This window comes from Bos mutus, chromosome 7 (genome assembly GCF_027580195.1).
Source record: "Bos mutus isolate GX-2022 chromosome 7, NWIPB_WYAK_1.1, whole genome shotgun sequence".
NCBI lineage: Eukaryota > Metazoa > Chordata > Mammalia > Artiodactyla > Bovidae > Bos > Bos mutus.
The window spans coordinates 29,198,123-29,224,873 of NC_091623.1; positions in this window are offsets into that span (position 1 = coordinate 29,198,123).

Here is a 26,751-nt window from a genome sequence, read left to right on the forward strand (position 1 = left end):
AACATTCAGAAAATTATGATGGCATCTGGTCCCATCACTTTATGGGAAATAGATGGGGAAACAGTGACTGACTTTATTTTGGGGGGTTCCAAAATCACTGCAGATGGTGACTGCAGCCATGAGATTAAAAGACGCTTACTCCTTGGAAGGAAAGTTATGACCAACCTAGATAGCATATTCAAAAGCAGAGACATTACTTTGCCAACAAAGGTCTGTCTAGTCAAGGCTATGGTTTTTCCAGTGGTCATGTATGGATGTGAGAGTTGGACTATGAAGAAAGCTGAGCACCAAAGAATTGATGCTTTTGAACTGTGGTGTTGGAGAAGACTCTTGAGAGTCCCTTGGACTGCAAGAAAATCCAACCAGTCCATCCTAAAGGATATCAGTCCTGGGTGTTCATTGGAAGGACTGATGCTGAAGCTGAAACTCCAATACTTTGGCCCCCTGATGCGAAGAGCTGACTCATTTGAAAAGACCCTGAGGCTGGGAAAGATTGAAGGCAGAAGGAGAAGGGGACGACAGAGGATGAGATGGTTGGATGGCATCACTGACTTGATGGACATGAGTTTGAGTGAACTCCAGGAGTTGGTGATGGACAGGGAGGCCAGGCCCATGGCCTGGTAGTCCATGGGGTTGAAAAGAGTAGGACACGACTGAGCAACTGAACTGAACTGAGCTGATGTCATGGATGATGATAGCTGCTGAATTCTCTGATTATCTTAGTCTTAACCTAAACCCCTCTCTTTTTTTCAACAATTTTATTTGAAGTCTTTAAAAAGTATATTAATATTCATATTGCTTTAGTCAGTAGAATATATGTATCATCTAATCTTTCTTTTGATTTTGTATGTTCCAGGCCTTCAGAGTTATGTTTGTCAACATCAATGATTTTAGAGAGAATGACAGATGTAGAAGATTCAGAAGACAAGTACTGGATGTGTGCTGATCAAGACAAGCATCTTGATTTTTGCCTTGTAAGTTGGTTTTTAAAATATTACTTCTTAATAGCAGTTTTGTTGATTTGATTCTTTCCAGGAAGATATTTTAAAACTCCCATTCATTAAGAATTCTGACTAAAGTCTGTGTCTTATTAAAACTCCAAACATTATTAAACCATCACTATTTTAGTTCCATTTTACTGAAATGATTTTTTAATAAATTAAAACAAGTATAAGTATTAGCAAGGTCTATAAAGACTCCTAAATTTAAATAAAACTCATCCATATATATTTCTCAGGCTATAACATAAAAAGCTATTCTGTGGGGGAAAAAAATCATTAATATTGTTAATAATGAACCAGCCAAATTTCTTTAGAGATTATATGTAGTAGAAAATATAATGCAGCAAAGTTATATGGCATCTGGACCATGTCTAGCTAGAATTTTCAGTATTCAGGACTTGTGCAGTTTCTACCCATGTCAAAATGTGATACATTTGCTTTTTATGTTGTATAAAGGGAAATCCTTGGTTAATGTTTGGAATCAAAGTTCATATACATTTTCAATCACTTGGTCCTCTCTGGATCTTGTTTTCCCTTCACCTCTGCCTGTCTCAGCTGGATCTGAAATTGTCTTGAAATCAATGACTTCTGCATACTAAGGAAGCAGAACTGAACCTTTGATCATTGGTATTCACTCTTAAAACAGGAGGAGATTAAAAGAGAAAGAGGGGTCAGACAACTCTCAGAGAGAAAAGATTTTTAAAATTCCAAAAATATGTTTAAAAATTTGCAATAAAACAGCCTGGTTCTGTTGACTAGGTTCATCGTTACCATTCTATGATCATTACTGAAAAAGTATTGAACCAAAAGCATTTTTAATGCCTTTTTATTGCTAATTCATGTTGAGTCACCTAGGAGAAAAGCCTCAAAATGATCTCCTTTCCTGCCTGCCCAGGAAATACCTGGGTTGAAGAAAATTCAACCTCATCAATAAACATATGTTTCCATGTGCCAACATAAAGGTGGCAAACTATTAGATTCTCTAAACCTGTACAAAAACAACAGTTAGCAACACACTGAGCCTCCTAGCAGTCTGAGTTTCCCACAGTGGAGTTCTTTTATTGACAAGAAGCTATGATTTGTGTTACCAAAAAATGTCAGCTCCTAATTTGGATGAAGCTGAGATGAATTATACATAGAAGCAGTGTGGTCTATGGTGAATGAGGAATCTCAACAAAATCCAACCACTGACATGCTGAGTGCTTGGAATAAGTCAGTCATTATCCATCTGCCTCAATTTAAGTGTTCAAACAACAGGGATGTGCAGAGAACTAATTATTAATATATGCCCATAAACTGTTTTGAACTTCTCTTAGAAGAAAACATCAGACAAAGAGAAAACATTCCTATTTGTCTATGACATCATTTTGCTTTCTTTGGGGCCAAAATATGGTCCTCCTTCTCCACTTTTCCTGGCTCCCTGAGTCCCTGTTGCCACTGTTCCTGTCTGATTTATTTTCTAAATGGTCATTTCTAATGATTTTCTGGTCATCTCTTATAGGATGTTTAGTATTATTCCCCATCTAGAGAACTAATAAGAGTGAGTTGGATGCGTGTGTGTTGCCGGAGGTGTGCAGAGCATAGTCTGCATTGTTATTACACTTATTTCAAGTAGTAAGAAAGCTCCAGCTAAGGAGAGCAGTTACTTTTCTTTTCAGAAACACAGATTAGACGGGAAAGAATTGGGCTAGTTCCCTGACCCTAACTGCCATTAAAATTATATCCTGATAAATTTCTCAATATGTGAAATCTTAAACTCTAACAAAGAAATCTAAGCACAGGCTAGGGTGGGGCCTATGAATAGAAAAAAGAAGTGACAGAGAATAACATAAAACCATGAGACAGACAGTGATGGATAGTGTATCCAAGAATACATGTAGCCAAGTATTACAGATGTCTTAAGTTCAAAGTGAAGGAACCACTGAGCTAGAACAGCAGTTAGGTGAAACCCAAAGTTCTAAAAGTCGTAGAGCCAAAGGGAATTGAGGTCATCTGTCAGACGGAATGATACTGAGAGTAATGCCAGGAATTCTAGACTCACATGAACCCTGCTGTCTCACACACATATCATCCTGGTAACAGAACAGCAAATAGAACTAAAGAGTAAATGTGGTCTGTCCTATAAAAAAGCATCATCTTCCCTGGGAAAGCAACTGAAATACATATATTGGGTAGTTTAAATCTACAGTAACCAAAAGGTCCATCTTACATGTATCATCAAGCAAAATAAATAGGATTTTGTATGATATAACTTTTATATGAAGAAATACAGCTAAGACGTGCAATAATCTGACCCCACTACACACGAAATGTGACCCTACACCTGCATTCTGAACGTGTTTCCCTCAGTAGTCTTTGTGGGAACATTGTATGGGGGAAGAGAAGCCATTGGAATTGACATTACTGAACAGATTCCAGTAGCAAGATCTTTTAAAAAAACTAAACCATAAGCAGGGACTTAGTCTGAACCACAGAAGAAAAATAAGACAAACAAAATTTTCATAAACCAGAGTCTGCTAGTCTTGGACATTTTGCAAACGGAAAATTCTACATTATGTTACATTTTAAGTTGCTTATTTAAGGTTGATATTTTACATCTTGAATTTACACTGCCATCATTGCATAAACATCAAAGCAAATCTGTTTAAGCTTTTTTTCTTCCCTCATCTTCATACCAAAGCTGAAAGCTGAGTAGGAAAAACCAATCTAGCCGACTATAGGTAAATGAATTTATTCTCGCCCGTGTTTCAATATGAAATGTCAGAATTGTGGAGAAGGGTTGGGGGAGAATAGATCTAAAAATAATTAGTGAACAATGTGTATCTGTTGATCTGGTCAAGAAGGACCGGCAGCTAATCATTAAGGCCTCCCCCCACCCATAATTGAAGATACTGAACTAGCCTGGTTTTGAGTACTCTCATCCATCGCAAAAACCCCTGGAATGCCACAGCTGTCGCTATTTTGGCACAGGCAGTATTGTTTCTTCTCCTTCCAGGCCCACACATCTCCTTTGCCTCCCTCAGTTATTTTTACAAGCCACCAGCCCTTCCAACAGCTTTCCTTGCCGTGTCTGGGGCGCAGTCCTTTAGAGATTTCCTACCTAATTTGTTTATACCTCACTGAGAATAAGCTAAAATCTACTGGACCAGAGAAGAATTATCCTTTCATCATTATCATTATTGTTAAGGTAATATAAAAGAGACTCTAAGGCATGACCTCCATGCGCAGCCATGAGGCTTAGACTGCACACCACATTAACCTCATGGGACAACGTTCACACAAACTGAGATGTGAACGGTGCCTCCAGATGTGAAACGCAGTTGTTCCATTCTGTATGTCCGTACAAGTGTAGAGAGTTTAAAAATCTGACAACACTGAATCTCCCTTCTCAAACATCCTCCTACTATTCTTCTCAATGAGGTGCATAAATCACTCTTGTATTTTATTTTACTTTATTTTTACTTTTCGGCCTTACCCCATGACATGTAGGATCTAAGTTCCCTGATCAGGGATTGATTGAACCTGCACCCCCTGCATTGAAAGGCAGAGTCTTAACCACTGGACCACCAGGGAAGTCCTTCAATCACTCTTTTATTTTCAAGTTGAACAGAATACAATTTCCATATTCTTTCATGATATCAATAACCTCAGATATGCAGATGACACCACCCTTATGGCAGAAAGCAAAGAGGAACTAAAGAGCCTCTTGATGAAGGTGAAAGAGGAGAGTGAAAAAGTTGGCTTAAAACTCATTCAAAAAACTAAGATCATGGCATCCAGTCCCATCACTTCATGGCAAATAGATGGAGAAACAACAGAAACAGTGACAGATTTTATTTTCTTGGGCTCCAAAATCACTGCAGATGGTGACTGCAGCCATGAAAGTAAAATATGCTTGCTCCTTAGAAGAAAAGCTATTACAAACCTAGACAGCATATTAAAAAGCAGAGACATTCCTTTGCCAACAAAGGCCCATCTTGTCAAAGCTATGGTTTTTTCACTAGACATGTATGGATGTGAGAGTTGGACTATAAAGAAAGCTGAGCACTGAAGAATTGATGCTTTTGAACTGTGGTGTTGCAGAAGATTCTTGAGAGTCCCTTGGACTGCAAGGAGATCAAACCAGTCCGTCCTAAAGGAGATCAGTCCTGAATATTCATTGGAAGAACTGATGCTGAAGCTGAAGCTCTAAATCTTTGGCCACCTGATGCAAAGAGCTGATTCATTGGAAAAGACTCTGATTCTGGGAAAGATTGAAGGCAGGGGGAGAAGGGGACAACAGAGGATGAGATGGTTGGTTCGTATCACCAACTTGATGTACATGAGTTTGAGCAAGTTCCATGAGTTGGTGATGGACAGGGAAGCCTGGCGTGCTATAGTCCACAGGGTCGCAGAGTCAGACACGACTGAGGGACTGAACTGAACTGAATTGATATTATTAAAAGAACTAAAGAGGGAGAAAATCTTAAGTATCTACTTTTTCTTACCAAGGATAACATTTCAAAAAGAAGAAAAGATGTTTAGTTTGTTTTGTTTTTCAGCTAGTATATTTACCAGAGCTCAACAAGAATCTTCTTTACTTTTAGCATGCTAACGTACTAATTGCATTTTCTGGAAAGAACATTTTAATTCTGTGAATAGTCTTCACATGTTATTATGTAAAGTGTCCATTTTAATTCAAGTTAAATCATCTCAGAGTTAAATGGTTCTATTCACACCTACTAATCTTAAAGGTCAAGAAAATGATTGAATTTTTATTGATTTAGTTTGCAATCAAACTAAATGTGGGTCAGCTATTAACAGGTGCTATTATAAATCTAAAAATGACTATCTTAATGAACATTCCCTAATGTATTCAAGGAAGTGAAGGATCCTGGGAGTGATACATCTCCTTTTCCTGTTCCCTCAGGCAGTACTGAGAAGAAGGAAGTCATATACGTCTCTCACTGATAACCTCCAATCTGACGGATATTTTCTACTGAGGAGGAAACCATGACAAGGCGAAGGACGAAGAATGTCTTTGTAGACTTGAAACCCCTTCCCTCACAGTAAAGAGATTATAACACACCAGAAGTCAAAAGAACTCCCTAAATTATCCGTTTTTCTCTCATTAAAAAAAGCAAGCGAGACCCATGTAGTGACTTCCCTCCCAAATTTGTATCCCACTGCAAATTCTTAGCAAAGTTGAATTTAAAAAAAAGGGAAAAACAAAGACACTAAGATTTTAATAATCTAAAATGAAAACAAATTAGAAAGCCTTCTGTGAAGGTCATCTGTGGTATGGCAATTAGAGAGCACCAGAGTTTCTTGGAAGAATTCCTAAATTTTGACCTCTACGTTTACCCCCACAGACAAAGGAAGAAAGGCAGAGAGACAAGAGGAAAGAGAGAGGTGTGTGGGAGCTGCCAGGAACGAAGGCTCAGCAGAAGAGAATCTAGAACCCCAGGACGTCCTCCAAGAAGTGGGGGGTGTTATCTGACGCCACCCATCTCCACGGGGTATGTTGGTGGGTCCTTCAGATATATCCAAGGCCTAGTACACCCTCCTAATTGAGGCCCTTCTTCCAGCTTCTCTTGACACACACTCAGTCTGTTTGGGCTGGGTCCTGAGAAAACTCAAGCCTATCCATTTCTTTCATGTGCTCACTTGACCCACAGAAGATTCTTAAATGTTTGACTCCCACAAAATTGCAGAGTACAACTTGACCAACCACTGGCTCCCCAATCCTTGCCTCACTAGCAGAGGAAACAGACCAGTCTGATTTGTGCCTTCAGTGTTTTCCAGGGAAGCATAAGCACAAGTCTCCTCCTTTTCCATACAGGTGTCATGTTCTAGATAATTCTTTTGAGTCCCCCTCACTTGGCTTATGGAGAAGGTGATAGCAACCCATTCCAACATTCTTGCCTGGAGAATTCCATGGACAGAGGAGCCTGGCGGGCTACAGTCCATGGGGTCACAAAGAGTCGGACATGACTGAGTGACTGAGCACGCACTTGACTTAAGACACAAGAAATGAACTACTCTCCCGTACTCTCCCCTTCCTCTTCTTTCACGTGAGAAGAAAAATGCTATAGTATTCTCTACTCCTAAAAAATTTCCAGTAACTTACTTGGTTAATCTCTACCCTCCTCTTATATGGATTAAAGTTGTCTGGTGGTTGCAGATCTATATGTCAGCTGCTTGGTGTATGCCTCAAAGATGTACCCAGCACATCCGTTTAGATGATAAACCACTTATCGTCCATTAGCTTCAACTTTGAGGTTTAGTCCATATTCTGAACTATAAAGATCACTCCTATTTATCTTATATAATATTTGAAAATTTTTGCTTAAAACATTTGTTTGTGGCTACATATTTTGTGTTGGTCTAACTCATACTGACTAAACTAGAATGCCTGGTTTTTCTTCAAAGATTGAGAGAAGTAAAGTACCTACCTAAACTTTATTCTCACAGAGGGACCATGATTTGAGCCTTTTGGTTTAATGGTTCAATGAAATGTCAAACAAGAAGTTCTCTTTATTTATTAATTAAAATAACCAATTCTTGCTAACTTCAATTATAATGTGATATAAATTATATCTTCTGCCATAATCACATATTTTAAAATACCAAAGGAGGTAAAATATGGTGAAGTCTATGAGATGACACCACCCTTATGGCAGAAAGTGAAGAACTAAAGAGCCTCTTGATAAAAGTGAAAGAGGAAAGTGAAAAAGTTGGCTTAAAGCTCAACATTCAGAAAACTAAGATCACAGCATCTGGTCCCATCACTTCATGGCAAATAGATGGGGAAACAATGGAAACAGTGGCTGACTTTATTTTGGGGGGCAGATGGTGATTGCAACCATGAAATTAAAAGATGCTTACTCCTTGGAAGCAAAGTTATGACCAACCTAGATAGCATATTCAAAAGCAGATACATCACTTTGTCAACAAAGGTCCATCTAGTCAAGACTATGGTTTTTCCAGTAGTCATGTATGGATATAAGAGTTGGACTACAAAGAAAGCTGAGCGCCGAAGAATTGATGCTTTTGAACTGTGGTGTTGGAGAAGACTCTTGAGAGTCCCTTGGACTGCAAGGAGATCAAACCAGTCCATCCTAAAGGAAATCAGTCCTGAATATTCATTGGAAGGACTGATGTTGAACCTGAAACTTCAATACTTTGGCCAACTGATGTGAAGAACTGACTCATTGGAAAAGACCCTGATGCTGGGAAAGATTTAAGGCAGGAAGAGAAGAGGACAACAGAGGATGAGATGGTTGGATGGCATCACTGACTCAATGAACATGAGTTTGAATAAACTCCGGGAGTTGGTGATGGACAGGGAGGCCTGGTATGCTGCAGTCCATGGGGTCGCAAAAAGTCAGACACGACTGAGCAACTGAACTGAACTGAAGTGAACTTTTAGCCAGGCATTCATGTCACCTCTAGACCTTACTTTGTTATTTATGTGGCAGATATGCCAGGGGCCCTTCATATGCCCATTTTCCTCTTCTTTCTATGTACACAACTAGACTACATTTCCCAGCCTCCCTTGCAATTCAAGGTGGCCACGTGGATGAATTGTTGTCACTGAAATGTGTGCAGAAGTGACGTATGCCTTGGAGGACTATCTCATGAAAACTCCCCAGATCCATTCATCTATGTTCTTTCTTCTCCTGTCTGGCTAGAAAGGAGATGACCCTTGGGGAGACGATGACAGCCCTGCTTAATGAACACAAACCTGTGCACCTTCTCAGAATGTGTTACTGTCTCGTTCTTTCCAAAGACCTATCACTGCATGGGCCATCCTGCAACTGCCTTTACTGACACAGTTGATGGGTTCTCCAAGCTGGATGGAGACCCAGGAGAATCCCCAGGCTTCCCACATGACCCTCATGGCCTACACATGCTACATATTATGATCCTCTACACTTTTGCATAATATGCCATGCTATGTCTTCAGTGACTGGCTCCCTGAGTGGTCCTGCCCAGCTGACCATACAGTCTAGAAGTGTGAGCCCTGTAGCGTGAAACTTGACCGTGAGAAACATGAAACAGAAAGACCAATCTTGTGGGTTAAATGGCTCCTCACTTAGAGAAGCCCTCTCTGCTGGGCCCCTGTGCTTCTAGCACGTCTTGAGAAAATGTCCCTGGGGGAATTTTCTACTTCTCTTCACCCCGTTCCCTCTCCTGGACCCAGCTGCCTTATGCCTTTTCTCCTTACCCATGGTATTCAACATTCTTAACTCTTTTTTTCCCTGGTTTTAGATTTCCTACCTTCTCCTATGGACTACTTTTACTCCAGAGTGAGGATACTCCAATCCATGTACATTTCAGGGAGAGAGTTTCCATCATAGAGGCAAGTGTATTATGACATATTATGTATGGTTATCTCTTCCTCTTTGTTTGAAGAGTCAATCTGGTTAGCGGTAAAATGATAGAGAATATGTTTATCTTACTCAGACTATTTGAAGTAGGAAGAATGTGATGACAACTCTGGGTCAATAGCTCTAAAAACATGACCTTTAAATGAACAAAAAATTCCAATGTTGTGAGAAGGGAATGAATTTAGTCAAAAGAACAGGGATATAGATTACTGTGTTATGCGCCTGATTCTGGAAAAGAATCAAGACAGAACATTCTGATAAGAAAGACTAAGCTTTCTGCAAGGACCCCAGGCAGGTTTGAATCTTTATGTTACACCTTCTGCTTCTTTTCTAGGCCCTCTTTATGCCATCTTTTCTTTGGTTTTGAGCCAAGATTTAGCAACTATCTCCCCTTACTAACCATACCATTTTTGGCAAATAATTAATTTTTTTAATTTTAACATTTCACCATAAAAATATGAGCAGTATTTACTTCCATGGGTTTTAGGAGGATCAAAAAAGGTAATATACTTAAAATATTCCAGCATATGATCTATCACATAAGTACTCAGTAATATGTTATGTCCCTCCCTTTCCTTGCTCTTCATTTCACCTTTCTTTAGATAACTGGAACTATGGGGCAAAAAAAAAAAAAGAAAAGAAACTATAAATCAATGCTGAGCATGGTCAGGAAAGCTAGGTCATATCTGATCACAGTAAGAAAGTTAAACTGCTCTTGCCATGTGTATGTGAGAGTCCTAAGGTAGGAGAAGTGCCTACTATGTGAGTAAATGGACTGCTTACAATATCAACTGCATTGGTAACTCTGGTATTTGTTAGGATATTAAATCCTGCCTTTGTGAGTTTACCCTCTTTCTCGGTCACAAAGGAAAGGATAGAATCTGATCAGGAAGTTCCTCTCTTCCTTTAAATCATTGTATATTTCTGTACTTATCTCTCAAAGACAAAGCAGACTGCATTAAGAGAAGTCAGACAAGTAGAAAATAAACCGTACTGCAAAATGTTTTCTCTCTATTGACAACTGAGTGGAAATTGAGATAAAGCAGGGGGTAGACAATTTAGTCAAATGATGAGCATGATTAATGTTCCAAGCAATTACTAACCAAGTCAAAGCGTGGATTTTACTATTTGTTAACAGCCCCTAGGGCTTTTGGTCCAGTTGGTTTTAACAAGCTCCAACCAGAATCCTTAAAATCACACAAAAAGCTACTTCCTGGACTAGAAACAAAGGAGCCAGGTAAATAACAAGGTAAAGGAGTTTATGATTTGTACATTTCATACAAATTTCTGTCTCTGATTAAGCTCAATTCTCATAGACATGTCACATAGTTTGTACATTTATTTCTATCTCCGTCTATAAAATGGGATCATCAAAGGAGCCTCCAAATGTTCTGTACTATATGATCCTGTCTCTCACCAGGCCAAAAGTCCTAAATCAATTAGTATCTAACCTGTTTATGTAATTAATGCCCTTCATTTGTCGCACACTCTAGTATCTAATAATCCAAATAGTGGTAAACAGGCAAAGATATATATGTATATAGGTTATGCTTTTTCAATCCAGGTATTGTGTCCACTTTAATTAATATCATTAAACACTTAATACTTCCATTTCTTACCATGAGCAGACAAGAATATTAGATGCTACATTTAGTTTATTTAGGTCAAGTATGGGGCCAGAGAGGCCACATTTGTAAAATCCAGCTCCCGTATCATTCAGTTAATACAGATCTATTATCTAGTCACACAGTGCTTTCTTAATCCTAGAACTACACAATTAAACACATACACTCCTTGGAGAAAAAGAAGAACAAGCAAGAGATTATAGGTCCATTAGACAAAACCCTCAGGGTGAGCTACTGGCCTCTAAAGGAAAGACACAAGCCATCTACCCACTCTCTTTTCCACCTGATAGAGAAATTCTGACCCTACGTTAGGTGTCTACAATTCTGAGTTTTTTAAAACTTTAGTCAAATTAAAAGCAGTCCACATGGCAGGATTTAGGAGTTTCACTTCTAACCCTTAAAAAACAATCACTATTCAATTACCTTGTGCTCAGCAGTCTTGCTTATTCTTATGCTGACACCTTCTATGAATAGAAGCTGACTCCCTTCCTTCCAGCTTACCCTAATGAATACCTCATATAAATACTGTTTCTTTAAAAAAATCAAAGGTTTCCCATTGCTGTAAATAACTTGTATATTGAGTGAACCTTGGCTGCTCAAGAATAATAAAAGGGAAGGAAAGACACAGACACCAGAACAGTTGACAGATGATGGTTGCCAAAGTTTAAAAAATACGATTCTTTCTCAGAAGTAAGGTACCTAATACTATATTTTTTATCACTAATATGTTTAAATTGCTTTTTATGAAAATGTTATAATTTTGATGTCATCGATGTAATCTGAATTGTTGAGTTTGAAGCTGAGAATGTGAAGGGAGAATCTTAAGTAACTGCAAATTTTTATATATTCTGTTAGTAATTACTGTAGTTTCATAAATGCTTTTATGTACTCAAATTTCAAAAGCAATTGGGACTTCTGGGAATGCAGAGTAAAATTGATTTTAATGTGTCAAATTACTCTAAATTTTTCTACAATTTTTTGTGCAGTTAGAAAAAAACACATAAGGCAATAAACTTACGAGCTTTAACTTTTTAGGAACTTATTCCATCAATTCTCTGGGGTAGATGCACATTTTGGACAAAAGCACAGCCTCTACAAGAGTTGCCAGACAAGTCATATTTTCTCTGACTATGTAGAGGAATGAAAATATATAATTAAAGCTCATGTTCTATTTTTTTCTTTTTACTTGGAATATTAAAAGTAGAATTGAAGATTCTACTTGTGGCTGCCAAGTCCTAAGCATGTGCTGACACCTATCAAAATAAATATGCAGTCAATCATCATTTATAGAGTCTGTGTTTGTGAATTTACCTACTTGCTAAAAGTTATTCATAACCCCAAAATCAATACCCGCTGAGCTCTTGAGGACTGTTCACAGACACCTGCGGAGAAGCAAAAAAACTGAGTCATCCAATGGCCACATCCCAGCTGAGGTTGGACAAGGCAACATTCTGCCTTCCCATTTCAGTACTATAAACAAGTGTCCTTTTTGTGGTCTATGCAGGGCCACATTTTTCACATTTTTGTGCTTTTTCTTGGTCATTTCACTATGTGAAATATCCTTGAGCGAAATAATAAAGCTCTGTCTAGTGTTACTGAGCACAAAAAGGCTTAATATCTCTTAAAGAGAAAATGCATATACTAGACAAGCATCTTTCAGGCCAAGTTATAGTACTGGTGGCCATGAGTTCAATGTTAATGAATCAGTAATGTATATTAAATAAGGTGTCTTTAAACAGAAACTCCCATAAAAGATTATGTATCAGTCAGTCACGACACAGGTCAATGTTGTAACCAGAGTCTCATAGGGACATAACCTTGTTTTCCCCTAGATCAGTATCCATATTAATTCAGGGTTTGTAGCAACTTTAGAGAACAGTTGTGGCTGTTATTGTTGTTTAGTCACTAAGTCAAGTCAGACTCTTTGCGACCCCACAGACTGTAGCTCGCCAGGCTCCTCTGTCCATGGGATTTCCCAAGCAAGAATACTGGAGTGGGTGGCTATTTCCTTTTCCAGGGGATCTTGCTGACCCAGGGATTAAACCCATATCTCCTGCATTGCAGGCAGATTCTTTACCGCTGAGCCAATGGGGAAGCCACAGCAAAAACCCAGAATCTTCTGTAAATACTTGTGGTCAGAATTTGTCTACAGATGATCAGGTGATGGGAACACCATCAAGTCGCACTTCATGTGATCGCATAGCTGCCTTCAGTGGATCTTTTACTACCTCTCACTCAATCCAGAGCTTTGATCACCTTACCTTCCACCCCTACCTCATTTCTATAATGTTTTAACTTGAGATCTCCTAGTTAATATAACAAGCTTCAATCCCTATAGACATCTGAAATCCCTCTTGGGATTGATACAAATACTCAAGGATTATATGGTTTCTTCTCACCTCTGATTCATTCTACTGGTTCTGATGATGTTATTCAGTCTATGGACTGCCTCACTCTAAATTTTAAATACATATAGTCTTATGGACTCTGTTGCAGAGGGAGAGGGTGGGAAGATTTGGGAGAATGGCATTGAAACATGTATAATATCATGTATGAAACGAGTTGCCAGTCCAGGTTCGATGCACGATACTGGATGCTTGGGGCTAGTGCACTGGGACGACCCAGAGGGATGGTATGGGGAGGGAAGAGGGAGGAGGGTTCAGGACGGGGAACACATGTATACCTGTGGCTGATTCATTTTGATATTTGGCAAAACTAATATAATTTGTAAAGTTTAAAAATAAAATAAAATTTAAAAAATAAATAAAATAAAATAAAATAAAAAATTAAAAAAAATACATATAAATTTCATATAAGCCAGGGACAAGTTGAGTGTTATCACCTGAAGTGTGGGGCCTGTGGAAACAGGACAAAAATCATAATTCAGGTAAACAACCCACATTACAATGAATGCTGTGCATTCTTATTCTTACAATATCTTACAGCCACACTATCACTGAAAAACTTCCACTCCCTTCTGACAACAGTCAGTTCTCTGCATCTATGACTATGCTTCTGTTGTGTTAGGTTTGGTCCTTTGCTTTTGTTTTTTAGATTCCGTATATAAATGCAATTATGTAGTGTTTGTCTTTGTCTGACATTTCATTTAGTATAATACTCTTTAGGTCCACCTGTGTTGTTACAAATGGCAAAGTTTCATTCTTCTTTGTGGCTGAGTGATATTCTATTGTAGATATATATACCACATCTTTATCCATTCCTCTTTTGATGGACTTAGGTTGCTTCCATATCTTGGCTGTAAAATATGCTGTGATAAACATGTGTGTGTATTAGCTGCTCATTCGTGTCTGACTCTTTGCAACCCCAGGGACTATAACTCACCAGGCTCCTCTGTCCATGGAATTCTTCAGGCAAGAATACTGGAGTAGATTGCTATTCCTTTCTCCAGGGGATCTTCCCAGCCTAGGGATCAAACCCGGGTCTACTGCATTGCAGGCAGACTCTTTACTTTTATAGAGGTACATATATATTTTTTTAAATTGGTATTCTTGTTTTCTTCAGAAACATACCCAGAAGTGGACTTGCTGGAATACATAGTGATATACATTATAGATATAGATAGGTAAAGATATATAGCTATCCATCTGGTCTAATGTGTTTCAAAGCCAGTGTTTCCTTAGTGATTTTTCTTTCTGGATGACTGTCCATTGATGTAAGGGGTATAAGTCTCCTACTATTATTGTGTTACTATCAATTTCTCCATTTATGTTTGTTCATATATGCTTTATGTATTTAGGTGCTTCTATGTTGGGTGTACATATATTTACAGTTGTTATATCTTCTTGTTCTACTGATTCCTTTACCATTATGTAATGCTCTTCTCTGTCTCTTGATACAGTCTTTATTTTAAAGTCTATTTTATCTGATAGAGGTACTTTATCCCAGCTTTCTTTGAGTTTCTATTTGCATTTTTTCCATCCCCTCACTTTTAATCTATGCACTATGCACTTATTTATCTACCTTTAATAAGATCTGAAGTGAGCCTCAGAAACAGCACATAGATGGGCCTTGTTTTTATCCATTCAGCCACTCTGTCTTTTGATTGCAATATTTATTCGATTTACATTTAAAGTAATTACTGATTGATATATGTGCTGTGTGCTCAGTTGTGTCCAATTCTTTGTGACCCCATGAACTGTAGCCCTCCAGGCTCTTCTGTCCCTGGAATTTTCCAGGAAAGAATATTGGAATGAATTGCCATTTCCTACTCCAGGGGGTCTAATTTTCCAGGCAAGAACACTGGAATGAGTTGCCATTTCCTACTCCAGGGCATCTTACTGACATAGGGATTGAACTCTCATCTCTTTGTCTCCTGCATTGGTAGATGGATTCTTCACCACTATGCCACATGGGAAGTCCCGATTGGTACATACTTATCATCATTTTGCTGATTGTTTTCTGGCTGGTTTTGTATTCTCTTTTTTTTCTTTCCCTTCTTTTTTCTCTCTTTCCTTGTGATTTGATGACTATATTTAGTGTTATGTTTAGATTCTTTTTTCTTTTGTTTGTGTATCTATTATAGATTTTTGGTTTGTGATTTCCATGGAGTTGTATTTCCCTTGATGCTTTTTAGATTCCTTCTTTAATTTTTTTCATTTTAATTACAATGTGTCTTAGTCTGGATCTCTTTAGGTTCCTCTTGTATAGGACTCTCTGTTCTTCCTGGACCAGGATGATTGTTTCCTTTCCCCAGTGAGAGAAGTTTTCGGCTATTCAGTTCAGTTCAGTTGCTCAGTCGTGTCCAACTCTTTGTGACCCCATGGACTGCAGCACGCCAGGCTTCCCTTCCATTACCAACTCTCAGAGCTTACTCAAACTCATGTCCACTGAGTCAGTGATGCCATCCAACCATCTCATCATCTGTCGTCCCCTTCTCCTGCCTTTAATCTTTCCCAGCATCAGGATCTTTTCAAATGAGTTAGCTTTTCACATCAGTTTACCAAAATATTAGAGCTTCAACTTGAGCATCAGTCCTTCCAGTGAATATTCAGGACTGATCTCCTTTAGGATGGACTGGTTGGATCTCCTTGCAGTTCAAGGGACTCTCAAGAGTCTTCTCCAACACCACAGTTCAAAAGCATCAATTTTTCAGCACTTAGCTTTCTTTATAGTCCAACTTTCACATCCGTACATGACTATTGAAAAACCATAGCCTTGACTAGATGGACCTTTGTTGGCAAAGTAATCTCTCTGCTTTTTAATATGTTTTCTAGGTTGATCTTAGCTTTTCTTCCAAGGAGCAAGTGTCTTTTAATTTCATGCCTGCAGTCACCATCAGCAGTGATTTTGGAGCCTGAGAAAACACAGTCTGTCACTGTTTCCATTGTTTCCCCATGTATTTGCCATGAACTGATGGGACCAAATGCCATAATCTTAGTTTTCTGAATGTTGAGCTTTAAGACAACTTTTTCCCTCTCCTCTTTCAATTTCATCAAGAGGCTCTTTAGTTTTTATTTGCCTTCTGCCAAAAGAGTGGTATCATCTGCATATCTGAGGTTATTGATATTTCTCCCGACAATCTTGATTCAGGCTTCTGTTTCATTCAGCCTGGCATTTCATATGATGTACTCTACACAGAAGTTAAATAAGCAGGGTGACAATGTGCATCCTTGACGTACACCTTTTCCTATTTGGAACCAGTCTGTTGTTTCATGTCCAGTTCTAACTGTTGCTTTTTGACCTGCATATAGATTTCTCAGGAGGCAGGTCAGGTGGTCTGGTATTCCCATCTCTTGAAGAATTTCCCACAGTTTGTTGTGGTCAACACAGTCAAAGACTTTGGCATAGTCAATAAAGCAAAAGTAGACATTTTTTTGGAACTCTCTTGTTTTTTTGATGATCCAGTGGATGTTGGCAATTTGACCTCTGGCTCCTCTGCCTTTTCTAAAACCAGCTTGAACATCTGGAAGTTCACAGTTCACGTACTGTTGAAGTCTGGCTTGGAGAATTTTGAGCATTACTTTACTAGCATGTGAGATGAATGCAAGTGTGTGGTAGTTTGAAATTCTTTGGCATTGCCTTTCTTTGGGATTGGAATGAAAACTGACCTCTTCCAGTCCTGTGGCCACTTCTGAGTTTTCCAAATTTGCTAGCTTATTTAGTGCAGGACTTTAACAGCATCATCTTTTAGGATTTTTTTTTAATTTTTTTATTATTATTATTTTTTACTTTACAATATTGTATTGGTTTTGCCATACATCAACATGCATCCACCACGGGTGTACACATGTTCCCCATCCTGATCCCCTCTCCCCCCTCCCTCCCCATACCATCCCTCTGGGTCATCCCAGTACACCAGCCCCAAGCTTCCTGTATCCTGCATCGAACCTGGACTGGTGATTCATTTCTTATATGATATTATACACGTTTTAATGCCATTCTCCCAAATCATCCCCCCCTTCCCTCTCCCACAGAGTCCAAAAGACTGTTCTATACATCTGTGTCTCTTTTGCTGTCTCACATACAGGGTTGTCATTACCATCTTTATAAATTCCATATATATGCGTTAGTATACTGTATTGGTGTTTTTCTTTCTGGCTTACTTCACTCTGTATAATCGGCTCCAGTTTCATTCACCTCATTATAACTGACTGAAATGTATTCTTTTAAATGGCTGAGTAATACTCCATTGTGTATATGTACCACTGCTTTCTTATCCATTCATCTGCTGATGGACATCTAGGTTGCTTCCATGTCCTGGCTATTATAAACAGTGCTGTGATGAACATTGGGGTACACGTGTCTCTCAATTCTGGTTTCCTCAGTGTGTATGCCCAGCAGTGGGATTGCTGGGTCGTATAGCAGTTCTATTTCCAGTTTTTTAAGGAATCTCCACACTGTTCTCCATAGTGGCTGTACTAGTCTGCATTCCCACCAACAGTGTAAGAGGGTTCGCTTTTCTCCACATCCTCTCCAGCACTTATTGCTTGTAGACTTTTTGATCGCAGCCATTCTGACTGACATGAAATGGTACCTCATTGTGATTTTGATTTGCATTTCTCTGATAATGAGTGATGTTGAGCATCTTTTCATGTGTTTGTTAGCCATCTGTATGTCTTCTTTGGAGAAATGTCTATTTAGTTCTTTGGCCCGTTTTTTGATTGGGTCGTTTATTTTTCTGGAATTGAGCTGCAGGAGTTGCTTGTATATTTTTGAGATTAGTTGTTTGTCAGTTGCTTCATTTACTATTATTTTCTCCCATTCTGAAGGCTGTCTTTTCACCTTGCGTATAGTTTCTAACAACAAATAACGCACATGTGGATTCCCATAAGGATAACAGCTGATCTTTCAATAGAAACTCTTCAGGCCAGGGGGGAATGGCAAGACATACTTAAAGTGATGAAAGAAAATAACCTACAGCCCAGATTACTGTACCCAGCAAGGATCTCATTCAAATATGAAGGAGAAATCAAAAGCTTTACAGACAAGCAAAAGCTGAGAGAATTTAGCACCACCAAACCAGCTCTCCGTCAAATGCTAAAGGATCTTCTCTAGACAGGAGACACAAAAATGGTGTATAAACTCAAACCCAAAACAATAAAGTAAATGGCAATGGGATCATACTTATCAATAATTACCTTAAACGTAAATGGGTTGAATGCCCCAACCAAAAGACAAAGACTGGCTGAATGGATACAAAAACAAGACCCTTATATATATTGTCTACAAGAGACCCAGCTCAAAACAGGGGACACATACAGACTGAAAGTGAAGGGCTGGAAAAAGATATTCCATGCAAATAGAGATCAAAAGAATGCAGGAGTAGCAATACTTATATCAGATAAAATAGACTTTAAAACAAAGGCTGTAAAAAGAAACAAAGAAGGACACTACATAACGATCAGAGGATCAATCCAAGAAGAAGATATAACAATTATAAATATATATGCACCAACATAGGAGCACCGCAATATGTAAGAAAAATGCTAACAAGTATGAAAGGGGAAATTAACAATAACCCAATAATAGTGGGAGACTTTAATACCCCACTCACACCTATGGATAGATCCACTAAACAGAAAATTAACAAAGAGACACAAACTTTAAATGATACAATAGACCAGTTTGACCTAATTGATATCTATAGGACATTTCACCCCAAAACAATGAATTTCACCTGTTTCTCAAGCACACACGGAAGCTTCTCCAGGATAGATCACATCCTGGGCCATAAATCTAGCCTTGGTAAATTCAAAAAATTGAAATCATTCCAAGCATCTTTTCTGACCATAATGCAGTAAGATTAGATCTCAATTACAGGAGAAAATCTGTTAAAAATTCCAACATATGGAGGCTGAACAACACTCTTCTGAATAACCAACAAATCACAGAAGAAATCAAAAAAGAAATCAAAATATGCGTAGAAATGAAGGAAAATGAAAACACAACCCAAAACCTGTGGGACACTGTAAAAGCAGTGCTAAGGGGAAAGTTCATAGCAATACAGGCAGACCTCAAGAAACGAGAAAAAAGTCAAATAAATAACCTAACTCTACACCTAAAGCAACTAGAAAAGGAAGAAATGAAGAACCCCAGGGTTAGTAGAAGGAAAGAAATCTTAAAAATTAGGGCAGAAATAAATTCAAAAGAAACAAAAGAGACCATAGCAAAAATCAACAAAGCCAAAAGCTGGTTCTTTGAAAGGATAAATAAAATTGACAAACCATTAGCCAGACTCATCAAGAAACAAAGGGAGAAAAATCAAATCAATAAAATTAGAAATGAAAATGGAGAGATCACAATAGACAACACAGAAATACAAAGGATTATAAGAGACTACTATCAGCAATTATATGCCAATAAAACGGACAACGTGGAAGAAAGGAACAAATTCTTAGAAAAGTACAACTTTCCAAAACTAAACCAGGAAGAAATAGAAAATCTTAACAGACCCATCACAAGCACGGAAATTGAAACTGTAATCAAAAATCTTCCAGCAAACAAAAGCCCAGGTCCAGACGGCTTCACAGCTGAATTCTACCAAAAATTTAGAGAAGAGCTGACACCTATCCTACTCAAACTCTTCCAGAAAATTGCAGAGGAAGGTAAACTTCCAAACTCATTCTATGAGGCCACCATCACCCTAATACCAAAACCTGACAAAGATGCCACAAAAAAAGAAAACTACAGGCCAATATCACTGATGAACACAGACACAAAAATCCTTAATAAAATTCTAGCAATCAGAATCCAACAACACATTAAAAAGATACATACACCATGACCAAGTGGGCTTTATCACAGGGATGCAAGGATTCTTCAATATCTGCAAATCAATCAATGTAATACACCACATTAACAAATTGAAAAATAAAAGCCATATGATTATCTCAATAGATGCAGAGAAAGCCTTTGATAAAATTCAACATCCATTTATGATAAAAGCTCTCCAGAAAGCAAAAATAGAAGGAACATACCTCAACATAATAAAAGCTATATATGACAAACCCACAGCAAACATTATCCTCAATGGTGAAATATTGAAAGCATTTCCCCTAAAGACAGGAACAAGACAAGGGTGCCCACTCTCACCACTACTATTCAACATAGTTTTGGAAGTTTTGGCCACAGCAATCAGAGCAGAAAAAGAAATAAAAGGAATCCAAATTGGAAAAGAAGAAGTAAAACTCTCACTATTTGCAGATGACATGATCCTCTACATACAAAACCCTAAAGACTCCACCAGAAAATTACTAGAGCTAATCAATGAATATAGTAAAGTTGCAGGATATAAAATCAACACCCAAAAATCCCTTGCATTCCTATACACTAATAATGAGAAAATAGAAAGAGAAATTAAGGAAACAATTCCATTCACCATTGCAATGAAAAGAATAAAATACTTAGGAATATATCTATCTAAAGAAACTAAAGACCTATATATAGAAAACTATAAAACACTGGTGAAAGAAATCAAAGAGGACACTAATAGATGGAGAAATATACCATGTTCATGGATTGGAAGAATCAACATAGTGAAAATGAGTATACTATCCAAAGCAATCCATAGATTCAATGCAATCCCTATCAAGCTATCAAGGGCATTTTTCACAGAGCTAGAACAAATAATTTCACAACTTTTATGGAAATACAAAAAACCTCGAATAGCCAAAGCAATCTTGAGAAAGAAGAATGGAACTGGAGGAATTAACCTGCCTGACTTCAGGCTCTACTACAAAGCCATAGTCATCAAGACAGTATGGTACTGGCACAAAGACAGAAGTATAGATCAATGGAACAAAATAGAAAGCCCAAAGATAAACCCATGCACCTATGGATACCTTATCTTTGACAAAAGAGGCAAGAATACACAATGGAGAAAAGATAATCTCTTTAACAAGTGGTGCTGAGAAAACTGGTCAACCACTTGTAAAAGAATGAAACTAGAGCACTTTCTAACACCATACACACACACAAAAAAAACTCAAAGTGGATTAAAGATCTAAACATAAGACCAGAAACTATAAAACTCGTAAAGGAGAACATAGGCAAAACACTCTCCGACATACATCACAGCAGGATCTTCTATGACCCACCTCCCAGAATATTGGAAATAAAAGCAAAAATCTTTTAGGATTTGAAATAGTTCAACTGGAGTTCCATCATCTCCACTAGCATTGTTCATAGTAATGCTTCCTAAGGCCACTTGACTTCACATTCCAAAATGTCTGGCTCTAGGTGAGTGATCACACCACTGTGGTTATCTGGGTCATGAAGATCTTTTTTGTATAGTTCTGTTTTCTTGCCACCTCTTCTTAATATCTTCTGCTTCTATTAGGTCCATACCATTTCTGTCCTTTATTGTGCCCATCTTTGCATGAAATGTTCCCTTGGTATCTCCAATTTTCTCGAAGAGATCTCTAGTCTTTCCCATTCTATTATTTTTCTCTATTTCTTTGCATTGATCACTAAGGAAGGCTTTCTCATCTCTCCTTGCTATTCTTTGGAACTCTGCATTCAGATGGGTATATCTTTCCTTTTCTCCTTTGCCTTTAGCTTCTCTTCTTTTTTCAGCTATTTGTAAGGCCTCCTCAGACAACCATTTTGCCTTTTTGCATTTCTTTTTCTTGAGAGTGGTCCTGATCCTTGCCTCCTGTATAGTGTCATGAACCTCCATCCATAGTTCTTCAGGCACTCTGTCTATCAGATCTAATCCCTTGAATCTATTTGTCACTTCCACTGTGTAATCATAAGGGATTTGATTTAAGTCATACCTGAATGGTCTAGTGGTTTTCCCTACTTTCTTCAATTCAAGCCTGAATTTTGCAATAAGGGCTTCATGAACTGAGCTCACCCCTCTGTTATGGCAGGCCAGCTACTGTGTGTGCACTGGTACGCATTTCTAGCCCCAGTCCAGCTGGTGGCCAGTCCTGCATTGTATGGAGGCTGCCAGCCCTCTGGTGGGTGAGTCTAAATCCTGGCACAGCTGGCACTGGGGCCCAGAGTGCCCCCTGCTGGTGGGGAGCAAGTCCCAGGGCAGCTACTACTGCAGGGCCAGGGCTGGGGGAAGGAGCCTCAGGACTGCTGCTGAGTGGCTGGTACATAGACAAGCCTCCAGTGCTAGTGGACTAGAAGGAGGGTGCCAAAATGGGGCTTACCAGCACCAGTATCTTCATGATAGAATGAGCGCCCCAAAGTGATTCCACCTGGGTCTATGTCCCTAGAGGAGTCCCTGTTACCTCCTGCCTTCTGGGGGGCTTCCCTGGTGGCTCAGCAGTAAAGAATCCACCTGCCAATGCAGGAGATGCTGGTTCAATCCCTGGGTCTGGAAGATCTCCTGAAGGAGGAAATGGCAACCCATGCCAGTATTCTTGCCTAGAAAATCCCATGGACAGAGGAAGCTAGTGGGCTACAGCCCATGGGGGTCACAAAGAGTTGGATGTGACTTAGCCATTAAACAACAACACAACCAAGATCAGCAGGTGGATTTGATCTAATTTGAAATGACTGCTTCTGCCCTTGGTCTTGGAATATGTGAGATGCCCTGCTCTTAAAGGGCACATGCTCTCTGTTTTCTGGAACTGTTCAGCTCTCCTGTATGCAAGCACCACTGGACATTCTTGGGTCTCATCTTCCTGAGGCAGAAGCACCAGGCCTAGGGGGCCCAATGGACCCCTCACTCCTTGGGGAGGATCTCTGCCATGGTGATTAACCTCCTATTTGTGGATTGCCTACCTGTATCTTCCCTCATGGCTCAGATGGTAAAGAATCTGCCTTCAATACAAGAGACCTGCATTCAATCCCTGGATCTAGAAGATCCCCTGGAGAAGGGAATGGCTGCCCACTCCAGTATTCTTGCCTGGAGAATTCTATGAACAGAGGAGCCTGGCAGGCTACAGTCCATAGGGTCACAAAAGAGTCAGACACAACTGAGCGACTAATACTTTACCTGGGCCATATTGTGCCCCTCCTACCCATCTCATTATGGTTCCTTCTTTATACCTTTTGTTGTAGAAAATCCTTTCTGTTCATCTTCAGGTCAGTCTCATCAACAGTTACTCTATAAATAATTATTTTGGTAATGCATGTAAATAAAGAAATGAGCACAGGATCTTCCTACTGCATCTTGGCCATATCCTATTATTTTAACCCCCAAGTTATGATGTTTCCTTTTCAAAAATACCATTCCTTCCTGCTTTTGATATCCCACCTCACATGTAAATACTCAATAATTCCACCTTCCTGACCTTAATTCTAAAAATCAGGAGTCCTGCTTTACTCAAATATGATTACATCTACCTGCTTCAGGACAAAATGGAAAAGAAAACTAAATGTATTTTCTGGTAAACACAAAATGGAGAAGCAAAAGAAGGTATAGAAGCATTGTTGTATATAGTAGACAAGATAGAAACACTTGTCTTGACTTCAGAGTCAAACGTTGCAATGAGGTCATGTTTTATAAACGGTCTACTCCAAACCATAGCAATAATAGGTGAACTATTAAGATAGACCCAAAAAGACATACTCAGATTTGTAGAAAAGATAACATCCAGGCTACCCAAAGGCTAGATGTGGGTTCCCATCTAGGTCAAAAGAGAGGAACAGCCATTGGGAATTTGATTCTTGTGGAGGAAGAGGAAAGTACTTTGTGTAAGAGGGGGATAGTTGTGTCACTACTTGAAATCAGGGCCTGACGTGAGTTCTCTCATGTGTGAAACAAACATGGCAGATCTGTTGGCAGGGGCTATAGCTTATCAGTAGCTCTGAGCCCAAGGAAAAGCATAACCTTACTACTAGAAGCTCAGCTAAACTGCTTACTAGGTTTTCCACATTCTCATATATTATTGAAGTATGATAATAAATCCTAGTTTTTGACTGAGGGCCAGAAAGCTAAGTGGAGTCCACCATAAAACAGGGAGTTCCTGAGCAGTCCAGCTGTTAGGCCTCAGAGCTTTCACTGCCATGGCATAGGTTCAATACCTGGTCGGGGAACTAAGATACCACAAGCCTTCTTGTGTGGCCAAAACACAAACAAAACATAACATACCAACAGTACAGGGGATAGAGAAAACAAAACCAAATGCACTCAAAGTAAATCTCCAAATTCTAAAACAAATTTTAAAAAAATGAGAAGAGGAAAAGAAGCAGTGGAGGACATAAATTATACTTGAAGGGAATTTATTTCATACAACATAAAAATGAGTTTGAAATAGCATTTGGAGAATTTCAAAGAGAAATAAGGGTGCAATATTCACACAGAAATAACAAGACACCATGACACCAAATGATGCACAAAGGATATAAGATTAAGCTCATATTAAGAGGAGTTAATCAGAGTTTCCCTTATGATGTGGGTGTATACTGTTACCACATCTGACTCCCCTGCATATAACAACCGTAAACTCTCAACAAAATACCAAAAGCAACAACCTGAAAGCATCAGAGAGTAAACCAAGCAAGGGTTGAGGTTCTCATTTTTTTACAGCTTTTGGCCTAAGGGCAACTGGAAGCTAACATTGCACAAGGTGGCTAAAACTTCAGTAGAAAAACCACAGTCTTGCCTCAAGAATCAGAGGACAGAGTTCAGAGTAACCACAAACACCGGAAAGTGGGAAAGAGGGGAATTCTAGAACAAAAAAAGAAAACAGAGAAGGAAAGTCCCAAATTCTGTGTTTAGACTCTGCACAAATCTCTGGTTAATCCCTGAACCATGCATGTGTTGGACAGACTCCACTAAAGAAAAAAGAACCCGGTCTAAGATTTGAACTATTTCCCAGGAGTCTGAGTTTGCAATTTGAGTGCAACCAAGTTGATGTCTGCTAAAATACAGAAATCAACACTCTTTGGAGGAATATAACAGACTTTGCACAACATAACATTTCACAATATCTAGGATAACATCCAAAATTACTCAATGGAAAATATGATCCATTTTCAAGAGAAAAATTTAATAAACAGAGACAAATCCTTGATGGTCATAAATTGAAAAGAGCAGACAAGGTTTTTTAAAGCAGCTATTATAACTATGCTCAAATACATAAAGGAAAATACGTACACAATAAACAAATTTAAAAGATGGAAATTCTAGAACTGAAAAACTTATGTTTTAAAATATATATATTTGGATAGTTTAATAGAATGAAAGTGATAGTAGCTAGCCAATGAACTTGAAGTTTATTCAATAGAAATAATGCAATCTGAAGAACAGAAAAATCTTCTAAAAAATTTTTTAAGAGATTAGAATTTTAGGGACCTGTTGGACAATACGAAAAGGCACATATATGCTTATGTGTAAGTAGAATCATAGCATTATTCATACTCATGAATTTGTATGCATCTAGTAGCATGCACTTAAAATAAGCAAATTCAGTTCTTCGCATCAGGTGGCCAAACTAATGGAGCTTCATCTTCAGCATCAGTCCTTTCAATGAATATTCAGGGCTGATTTTCTTTAGGATAGACTGGTTTGATCTCCTTGCAGTCCAAGGGACTCTCAAGAGTCTTCTCCAACACCACAGATCAAAAGCATCAATTCTATAGCACTCACCTTCCTTTATGGTCCAACTCTCACATCCATAATGGCCACTGGAAAAATCATCAGATCAGATCACATCAGTCGCTCAGTCGTGTCCGACTCTTTGCGACCCCATGAATTGCAGCATTCCAGGCCTCCCTGTCCATCACCAACTACCAGAGTTCACTCAGACTCACGTCCATCGAGTTAGGGATGCCATCCAGCCATCTCATCCTCTGTCGTCCCCTTCTCCTCTTGCCCTCAATGCCTCCCAGCATCAGAGTCTTTTCCAATGAGTCAACTCTTCGCATCAAGTGGCCAAAGTACTGGAGTTTCAGCTTTAGCATCATTCCTTTCAAAGAAATCCCAGGGCTGATCTCCTTCAGAATGGACTGGTTGGATCTTCTCACAGTCCAAGAGATTCTCAAGAGTCTTCTCCAACACCACAGTTCAAAAGCATCAATACTTCGGCGCTCAGCCTTCTTCACAGTCCAACTCTCATATCCATACATGACCACAGGAAAAACCATAGCCTTGACTAGACAAACCTTTGTTGGCAAAGTAATGTCTCTGCTTTTGAATATGCTATCTAGGTTGATCATAACTTTCCTTCCAAGGAGTAAGCGTCTTTTAATTTCATGGCTGCAGTCACCATCTGCAGTGATTTTGGAGTCCAGAAAAATAAAGTCTGACACTGTTTCCACTGTTTCCCCATCTATTTCCCATGAAGTGATGGGACCGGATGCCATGATCTTCATTTTCTTTTTTTTTTTTTCATT